The following is a 10,884-nucleotide window of genomic DNA, read 5'->3' on the forward strand; positions in this document are numbered from 1 at the left end:
TCTCCTTCCCTGCCATCCCTCCTGTTTTTACACAAGGGCTTTTTAAAATGTTGGATACTCTCTGATTATGGTGCAATAGAGGTTCGCAAGAGCCTCTTCTTGACTAAACTCTCTCTGCCCTTAACCAGAATGATTGGCCGGTTGCCTTGGTAATCGCCCTCATTCGCTGTGTGGAAGCCTCAATTATGAAGGTTTTTCTGGGTACTGATCCTCTTAGTGCCTTTTTCTTAGAAGTTCACGACAAGATGGGACAAAGCAGACCTAATAGATTTTATTGCTCTGGTTCCTTGGAGTACTCAGGAGCTCATGGCATACAGACATGAGCTGTGAGTGCCATTTAAATAGGATGGCTTTGCCCAGAGAGAAAGCTTTATGCTGAGGTTCTATTAGTCAGAGGACCAGGGCCAGAGAATGAATTCATAGCCTGGGGTCCTCTGCCTCGGCCCATAATGGAAGCCCCTAGATGGGCCGGGCCAGGTGGCATCTGGGGCTGAGGACCGGGCCACTTCACCTTTTACTGATAATCGAAGGAAATGGACATGTAACTGCTCTCTTGAAACTCCGGCATGACTCAGGTTCAAGGCAGGAGAGCTCCGTGGGTTGTTGAAATACCCAATCTGGAAATGTTCTGGGCAGAGATGGCTCTTCAGCCTCTAAAGAGAGAAACAGGGCTCCATTAGCTGGGGAGTAATTGCAAAGACGAAACAAAGGAAAGATGATGATTATGATGATGTTGATAATCATGATCACAGTAATCATATAATTTATCTGTAAAGAGTACACGGTGCTCACCTTCACTACCTTAGCTGATCCTCACAATAACCTGAGGACTGTTAGCCCCCTTTTTTATAGATGGGGAAATTGAGGCACAGGAAGAAGGTAGAAGAACTAGTCCAGGTTTGCAACTGGTATTCAAATGCAGAGATATTAAACCACACAGCACCTTTTTCACTAAAATAAAAATAGTTTTAAAGTATCAAAGAGGCCTTCATGCTGTAGTTTGAAGACTTTGGTGTTCCAGAAGCTGAAATGCCTTCATTAGAAAGGCTTTGAATCTTGATGAGTCCTCAACTGGAACAGAAAAGTCTCTGGAAGGGGTCACATCTGTAACTGTTGCATCCAGAAGGCCAACTGTATCCGGTAGGTAGCAGTTGTGTTGAGAAGGATTCTGAGGCTGTGTCTGGATTGAGAGAGGATGACATCTTGGTTAGTAATGTTTGCCTTGAGAGAGCAATGGAAAATCATGTTTTTTCCACCAGTCCAGGCTTATCAGCTAATTCCCTTCTGGAGATTAGGTCACCAGATTGCTTTTCCATTATTATTTCTGATGATTATTTTCTATTTTCAACCCAGAACTATAATACAAGGTGCTCTCAGATTCATCTGACAATTTGCAAAAAAAATTTTTTTTACATAGAATGTTGTTGCATATATCATGGCTTTTTACTTCTAGAGTTTTCTTTTTTTTTTGAGTTGGAGTCTCACTCTGTCGCCCAGACTGGAGTGCAGTGGCCGCCCCTAGCCACCGCAACCTCGACCTGCTGGGCTCCAGCGCTCCTTCCGCCTCAGCCATCCGAGTAGCTGGAATTACAGGCACGCGCTACCATACCCGGCTGATTTTTTGATTCATTGTAGAGATGAGGTCTCGTCAACTTGCCCTGGCGGGTCATGAACCCGCGGGCTCAGGCAATCCACTCACCTCAGCCTCCCAAAGCGCGAGATTACAGGCTGAGCCACCGAGCCCGGCTACTTCTAGAGTTTTCAATGTTTTTTTTTCCTGAGAATACAGAGAGTCTCTTATGTGACCACGATGACTGTCAACATTGATGCAATACTGGTATCTTGTCTACCATCTGTAATACAGCTTTGCCAAAGGACTGCTCTTCTTAGCATTCTTCCAGGATCCAGTTCAGCATCAGTTATTGCTATCATGTCTTTTCAGCAATTTTTAAATTTTTGAGTCGGGGGTCTCACTCCGTCACCCAGGCCGGAGTGCTGTGGCATGTTCATGGCTCACTGCAGCATTGATCTCCTAGGCTCAGATGATCCTTCCACCTCAGTCTTCCGAGTAGCTGGGACTACAGGTGCAAGTCACCATGGCCAGCTAATTTTTAATTTTTTTTTGTAGAGATGAGGTCTTGCTATGTTGCCTAGGCTGATTTCAAACTCTCAGGCTCAAGCAATCCTTCCGCCTCAGTCTTCCAAAGTGCTGGGATTTACAGGCATGAACCATCATGCCCAGCCTTAGCTTCCTTTATGATACTGAACAAATTTGATAGCCCCATAATTTTGTAGAGTCCTGGCAGAGGGTTTAAAATATCCATTTATTTATTCAGTTTTTTTTGAGAAACCAGTAGATGTACTATGCTAGCTGCTGGACCTTAAAAGGTAAATTTGGCAATTCTTGGCCAAAGCAAGATAACATCAGAGCAATAAAAGCTAACATTCATCGAGTACTTGTGATGTGATGATAGCAAGCACTTTATATGTATTATCTCATTTAACCCTACAGCAGTCTAGAGGTATGGCCAAAAGATTGTTCTTATTTATGGCAGACAGACTGAGGTTCAGAAATGTTAAGCAGCTTATCTAAGGTCACATGGCTGGTAAACAGACTCAAGATTTGATCTCAGGCAGCTGGGCTTTAGAAATCACACTTTCAGCCACTGCATTATTCTATCTTGGAGAAATAAGTTCAACAGTACAGTAGGGATTGGGTAAATAGCGTATAAATAGTTTATTCATTAATTCACTGATTAATTGATTAATTCATTCATTTGTTGTTGCATTCACTGATTAACTCTTTTTATGTATTTATGTATTTATTTATTATAAAGATGTGGGGTACAATTCAGGGTTAGGTATACAAACATTGATCATGCAGGTACCCTTGTTGATGAGGTATGGCCCTCCCTCCCCTAGCAGTTTCCCTCAACTGCCAGTCCCACCCCCCCTTCCCCTGATAGTTTTCCACTACTACCAATCGCTTTCGTATAACATTATAATTGTTCAAGGTCATCTTATGAGTGAGAACATATGGAACTCAGTTCTTTGTTTCTGTGATAAATCACTGAGTATGATCGACTCCAAATCCATCCTATTTGCTGCAAAGTCCATATATTTGTCCTTCTTTATGACTGCATAATATTCCATCGTGTATATGTACCACATTTTTTTATCCAGTCCAGCTTCGATGGGCAACACGGTTGGTTCCATGTTTTTGCTATTGTGAATAGAGCTGCAGCAAACATATGTGTGCAAGTATCTTTTTTGTAGAATGATTTGAGTTCCTCTGGGTATATTCCCAATAGGGGAATTACTGGGTCATATGGAAGGTTAATTTCTAGTTCTTACTGATTAACTCTTAAATTACTTATTGATCAATTGCTCCATCCGTCCATCCATCTGTCTGTTCATCAGTTTATTCATGCCTCTTGTGGGCAAGACACTGTGTTAAGTTCTAAGGATACAATGGCAAAACAGGCCAGAAGCAGTCTCTGGCCTGATGATGTTTGCTGTCCAAAGGTGAAGTATAATACCTTTGTGAGAATAACAGTACAGGGAGTAGGAAAATTTAACTTCACACAGAGGGTCAAGGAAGGCTTCTCTGCCAAAGGAGCATCAAAACAAAGTCCCAAAGACTGTGTGGAAGTTAGCGGAAAGAGGGAGGGATCACTTATCTGTAGGAGAAAGCAAAGAGAACTTCCCAGAGATGGGTAAAGTCTTTCCCAGGTGGAAGGAACAGCATAGGCAACGGCAGAGAACCTGCAGGAATGCACTAAAAGAAATCCCAACCACTTAGTCATGTCTTCCAGTTGTACATGCTGGACCAGTGGTCATCCAAGTCTCAGGCACTGCTCGCTGAGAGGCTGTGATCAGATCCTTAGTGCCAACAAAATATACTGAGCTTTGAGATCTTTTGTTTTCATGACTCGATCCCCCAGATGGGCACCATTTTGGGTATAGACTCTACTCAGATCTGTATTGACCCCTGCACATCTTGAGTCCAGGAATGATGACTCCTGAAATCCTACTGCATTAAAAAGTATTGAGTGTCTACTGCGTGCCAGCTATTCTAGGTGCTGGGATTACAGTAGTGAACAAAATAAGGGGGAAAAAAATCCATGCCCTCATGGAGTTTGTATCCAACAAGTTTAATTTGTAATTTTAATCGCAAATTTATTTGTAATTTTAGAAAAGTATGTATGTATGTATTTATTTATATTTATTGTAGAGGTGAGGTCTTGCTGTGTTGCCCAGGCTGGTCTCAAATTTCTGGGCTCAAGCAATCCTCACATCTTGGCCTCCCAAAGTGTTGAAATTACAGGAGTGAACCACCACAAGAGGCCTATTTGTAATTTTAGTTGCAATTTTATTTGGAGTTTACAAATACAAGGCATTTTAGAGGTTGAAGTTCCTTTTGGTTTGGTTTGAGGAGAATTGTCTACATGAAGTGGCAAAATTTTAGCACTTGGCATGCTGGAGCCCGAGAACTAATCCCTGCCCTCAGCCTCAGTTTCCTCATTTGCCCAATGAATGGGCTCATCTGATCTTTAAGGACTTCCCAGTCCTGAAATTCTTGGATTCTGTGAACCAGAGGAGCAGATGCACACCAGGAACCGCAGGCGTCTGCGTCTGGGCGCACGTGGACGTTTACTGCTTTTGTTCCTCATTTTCACGACAGACTCCGGGGCCCTTCCTGACAGTTCAGCCCTCCAAGGCTAATCAGAATTCTCTTTCTGTCTGCCTTGGTTTTCTGCACTTTGACTTGCATCATAAATTATTCTTCCTCTAAATGGCAGGCGTAGGTAAGTTACCAAAAGGTCACTCAGAACCCCGATCAATCCCAGCTGCTTTAATTACTTTAGTGCTGTTTGGACTTTATGTGTGTGTTGCTGTGTCAACTCAGGGAAGGGGCTCAAGAACCATTTTCTGCAAAGGTGATTGAATTTCCTTTAAGGAAAGTTAATTGTGTTGGCTTCTGTGCGTGCTGGGAGAGTACCCACCCACATAGACCCTGGAATAGATGTGAATAAAAAAAAGATAATGCATTTGCTGAAACATCACTGGTCTTTGGCAGGCTGATGCAAATTCTGGAGACTAAATAAAGGATGAAACCGATGCAAAACTAAGATTAAAACCAGATAAAAAGCATCTGTTTATTAAAATCAGCCAGTTATTTCCCATCTCATAGAGCTTTGTCTCAAAACTTCCAAGGAGGTTCTGGACGGGGTGTTTCATCTTTAGTGAGAATTTAGAGGCCAAGTTACACGTGATGAATATCTGAGCTGACTTGTGGGTGCAGAGAAAGATGTGTCTGCAGCCAATGTCTTGGGCTAAAGGCTCACGTCTGGAGAGGAAGGCTGGGCTTCTGGTGCTGTTTTCTTTGCTTGTGAAGCAGGCGTTCTCTCCCTTACTCTGTTGATTCAATCTCTTCCCTGTGATAAATTGCATCATATAATAATAAAAAAATACTTTATATCCTATTTTAGCAAACATAATAACCCAAGCACTTTTACCTGTGTGATTCTAAGCACTTTGCATTGCTTGTCTCATTCAGTTCTCACAACTATTATTATCCTTACTTTAGATATGGGAGACTGAGGTACAGAAAAGAGACACCATATGCCCAAGGTCACCCAGCTCAGATGGAGTGGAGTGATTTGTCTTAGTTTGAGCTGCTATGACAAAACATCATGGGCAAAGTGGCTTATAAACCACAGACATTTATTCCTCACAGTTCTGGAGGCTGGGAAGCCTGTGGTGTCAAGGCATTGACAGATTTGGTGCCTAGTTAGGGCCTGCTTTTGGGTTGCTAGAGGATAACGTCTTGCTGTGTCCTCACATGGTGGGAGGAACAAGACAGTAGTGCCTTTTATAAGGACACTAATCTCATTCATGACCTAATCACCTCCCAGCGTCTCCACCACCTGATGCCATCATGTGGAGGTGAGGATTTCAACATGTGAATTTTGAGGTGACACAAACATTCAGACGACGGCACCATGGTTGAAACCTCCGCCGTCGGGACCAGACATTAATAATAATTGACTTTTATCATGGCTTGTTGACTTCCAGGAATGGTGCTAAACTTTTTGATTTAACAATCCTCACAGGGTAACACCACGGAGCTGGTGCTATTGTTTTTCTGGTACTGTTATTTAATTTGTGCATAAGGTGACTGAGGCTCAGAGAAGTTAGGTGATATATGCAAGGACACCATCCCATCTGAATCCGGATCAGGGCTGGCAAATGTACGGCCCAGGGAACAAATCTGGCCCACTGTCTGTTTTTGTAAATAAAGTTTTATTGGTACAAAGCCATACCCATTGGTTTGTGCATCATCTACGACCGATTTTTGCCACAGTGATAGAGTTGAATGGTTGCCACAGAGACTTCTGGCCTGAAGAGACTAAGATATTTACTGTTTGGTTCTTTACAGAGAAAGATTTCTAGCCCTTGCTCCAGGCCCAGTGGTCTTAACGACTTCCATTTCCTGTTGTTTGATGCACTCTGATTGCTAAGTCTGGTGATTTCAGTGTGCTTGTCTGATATTGGGGCACAGTCCTATCCTAACCAGAGGTTAGAAGGGGGTCTCCTGTGGATCCCTGCCCCTCCTGGGGGGATGCAGAGGTCTTGGAGGCCCTAACTGACCCCAGGATGTGCATGTTTGAAAGTGTGAGATGAACCAGGCATGGTGGTGCACATCTATAGTACCAGCTACTCAGGAGGTTGAGGCAGGAGGATCACTTGAGCCTGGAAGTTTGATGCTTCAGTGAGCCATGATTGTACTGCAGCACGGGTAACGCATCTTCAAAAAAGAAATAAAATGAAAGTGTGGTTAAAGTAGAATCTGAGAAAAGCAGGAATTCTCGGAATTGCCCTGAAAACAGATGCTTATAAAAAAATTCAGAATCTCAGGTCCCATCCTGGAACCTACTAATCAGAATTTTGGGGGATGGATCCTGGGAGCCTGCCTTTTGACAAACTCCCTGGGCGGTGCAGGTGGCACCCTGTGTCTGTGACGCAGCCATCCTCAGCCCTCAGCCAGGCCTGGGCCCCGTGAATTACAAATGGAGTCAGCCTCCTTCAAACAGCGATGGAATTGATCCCCAATTGACCTATTACCCATCATCCCTCTGGCTCCTGAAGCCTCAGCTCTGGTCTCTCTGCTGATTCCTCCCACCTCTGCCTTGGTTTCCAATTCAATCCGAAATTCCACAATCATTCCCACTTCTTTAAACACCTTGCCTCCCAAACATGCCCCACCACAAACACCCAAAAGGAATTCTTTACAAAGAACAGCCAAAGGTTTTCCTGTTTCCACCAAAACACGACTGATAGATCATATATTTTTAGGATTTATTGCCTGTCAGGATCAGGGCTCACTGAGTTACAGGTCACTGTCTCATTTATTTCTCCTGATATCCCTGTATCCTTACAAAGTATGTTCTGCTGTCAGTTCCATTTTACAGGTGGGGAAACTCAGGCCCTGAGTGATAAGCGCCTTGTCCCTGGTCACACAGCAGTGTAGGACAGACATGGACTTAACTTTGCTTTCAACCGCCGCTCTGTTCTGACCTTCGAGGTGGAAGGATAGTTATCGGAGGACCCACCTGTGACATTTCTGAGATGTGGGGCAAGGGGACACAGAAAGCCCCCACCCTAAGTGTCTAAAATTTAATATTACAACACAAGCTAACAAACGAATAAAAATGTCCTGGGCTCCAGTCTGGACATACACACCCCACAACAACAAAATGCAAACTCTCTGTGTGTGTGACATGTGATTTTTTTTTATATAATGGAAGTTTAGCAAGATATCGAAGATGACTGAATTTAATTATCCTTGTGCAAGACTTGATGTTCAGTTAATGGGCCAATGATGCTTGTGTGAGCAATAAAAGAAAGTCATATATAACTCACAAACCGCTGTGTGTTCATAATGTAAGGATCTATTTTCTTGCTTCCATGTCAGCACAATGACTAATTATGTGGTTATAATCAATATTTTCCGATAATTTATGATAATAGTGATAATAATGCCAAATTGGAAACACCTGTCTTCAGGCATGATACTTCTTAGGCAGATTTTTCCTGAAATGAATTCTTCATTGTTTGCTTTTCCATTATATTTATTTGTTATTGCATAATTTGTAAATTCATAAACTGTATACATTATATGTTCTATAAATGCACACACTCTAAATGTGTTTAGTGAGTGTGACAAGAGTATATACTCATGCAATTGTCACCTTAACTAAGATTTTTCATAGCTTTTAAAAAATTAATTTCAATTTGGAGAAGCTTTGTGCTGCTGAGGCAATAGTTACTGGAATTGTCAATAAACTTTTAAAAGAAATTCTCATATTTGAAAAAAAAACATTGATTTAAAATCGTATATTTAAACTTTATAATGGATTCATATTTGATTCTTTTTAATATTGTAAAAAATGTTGAACTTTTTTTTACTCTGATCCCTCCTCTTGGTCCCTGCTAATAGAATGTGAGCCCTTCTGGGCATGGTGGCTCACATCTGTAATCCCAGCACTTTGGGAAGCCATGGCAGGAGGATCATTTGAGCCCAGGAGTTTAGAAGAACCTAGACAACGTCGTGAGACCTCATCTCTACAAAAAATTTAAAAAATTAAGCTGACATGTGGCACACACCTGTAGTCCCAGCTACTCGGGAGGTTGAGGTGGGAGATTGCCTGAGTCCAGGAACTTGAGGCTGCGGGGAGCCATGATCGTGCCACTGCACTCTAGCCTGGGCAACAGAGTGAGACTCTGACTCCAAAACAACAACAACAAAAAACCCAAAAAAAAACCTCCAGAAAAAAAAAGTGAGGTACATGAGGACAAACACTGTATCTCTTCTGTTTATAACAGTATACTCAATCCCTTGAACAATGTTGGCACTAAGTAAATGTTCACTAAATATTGCTAAGTGAATAAATGTAACTTGGCCCCCAAGGTGTTCTGAGTTCTATGTGATTCTGCCTAATCTCAAACAGCGCACCTTCATTTTATAAAAGTATTTTTAAGCAAAGTTTAATCTGCTTTTAGGAGAAATGACACATCAAATTAGATCACGAAGACAGGACATTAGACTTGTGAGTGATTTCCAGCTGGTGGTCAGTCTGTCCTGCCACATTGGAGGGGTAATTATTATGGCAGATCTTTCGGGCTGAAGAGCAGGTGCATACTTTTTGAGGTGTCAATAGTAGAAGACTCTGCTGAAGGAGAGAGAAATGTCAGCCAGTGTGGTAGATAGCTATAAGAGGGCTCCAGTGAGTCCCATCTCTGGTGTTCACACTCTTGTGTAATCCCCTGTTGCTGAGTGTAGATAGGACCTGCGACTTGCTTCTAGCCAATGGGATATGGAAAAGGTGATGGGATATTACCTCCATGATTACAGTATATAAGATTGCAACTTCTGTCTTGCTAGCAGACTCTCTTCCTTGCTGGCTTTGATAAACAAGCAGCCATGTTGGCTATGCCCATGGAACAAGAAACTGAGGGTGGCTTCTGACTACCAGCCAGCATGACTTGAGGCTCTAATCTAATAGCTCAAAGGAGCTGAATCCTAACAACCACCATCTAAGTGATCTTGGAAGCAGAATCTTCCCCACTGAGCTTTCAGATGAGACCCCAATCCAGACCAATGCTTTGATCTCAGGTTTGTGAGAAATCTAAAAGAGGAAACCCGGGTAAATAATGCCTGGATTTCTGATGCACGGAAACTGTGAGATGTTATATGTGTGTTGTTTTACAGTGCTAAGTTCATGGTGATTTCTTATGGTGATAGACAACTATACAGTCAAGGAAAAGGAAAATTTCATAATAAGATGGTCCATGATTTACATCATACATGTTACTGGCATTAGTTTGTGAAATCCATATGACAACTCTAAGAATTAGTTGTTTCTATCCACATTTGACAAATGAATAAACCAAGACTCATAATTTGAGGATCACACAGTTAGAAGGTAGCAGAATTGGGATCCGAACCACATCCTATCTGGCTAAAACATTCTACCATACTCAAACCTTCCTTAACATCCTCTTCATCCACCCAGAGAGACAGAAGATCAATGAATTTTTCTTGGACTAGTTAGAGATCCATGTTTCTGAGAATATTATGATGCCATTTAAATTCTGATTTATGCTATCAGTTTTTTTGGTTAGGTTTCCCTGTTTTATTTTTGCTATTGAAACTCACTTAAGTATATTTTGTTTATTTTTAATTGACAAATAAAATTATATATATATATTTATGGTATACAAATATGCTTTGAAATATGTATATATTATGGAATTGCTAAATCAAGCTAATTAATGTGTGTATTACCTCACGTAATTACCATTTTTGTGGTGAGAACACTTCAAATCTATTCTCAACAATTTTCAAGGATACAAGGGTGCGTCTCAAAAAACCAGAATTATTTTTTTGGAGGAGAGGCCCCTTGTTGTACAGGCTTCCTCCTCTAGGTAAGTGTTCTAGGAACCCATCAGCTTTTGTGTACCTGCTAGCATTGTTGTGAGAGGCTGCGTTCAGCTTCAGTGAAATTTTTTTTGGAGATTTTGTCAACGTGTTTGCCCATTTCATGATGGGTAATTGGCGAGTGTTCCTACCCACACCACACTGAATGTTCAGCAGTTTTAAACCAAAAATGACATGATGCCCATGCCCCACCCTCTCTATTCACTCAATCTCACCCTAAGGAATTTCTTTGTGTTCCCCTGCCTGAAAAGGTCCTCAAAGAGATACATTTTGCCTATGTGGAAGAGGTGAAACAAAAAATAGCAGAAACACTAAAAGGCATTAAAACTGATGAGTTCAAAAACTGTTTTGAGCAGTAGAAAAAGTGTTTCGATAGGTGT

The sequence above is a fragment of the Carlito syrichta genome, unplaced genomic scaffold (assembly GCF_000164805.1).
Source record: "Carlito syrichta isolate Samal-C Ts95f unplaced genomic scaffold, Tarsius_syrichta-2.0.1 Scaffold314745, whole genome shotgun sequence".
In the NCBI taxonomy this organism is placed as follows: Eukaryota; Metazoa; Chordata; class Mammalia; order Primates; family Tarsiidae; genus Carlito; species Carlito syrichta.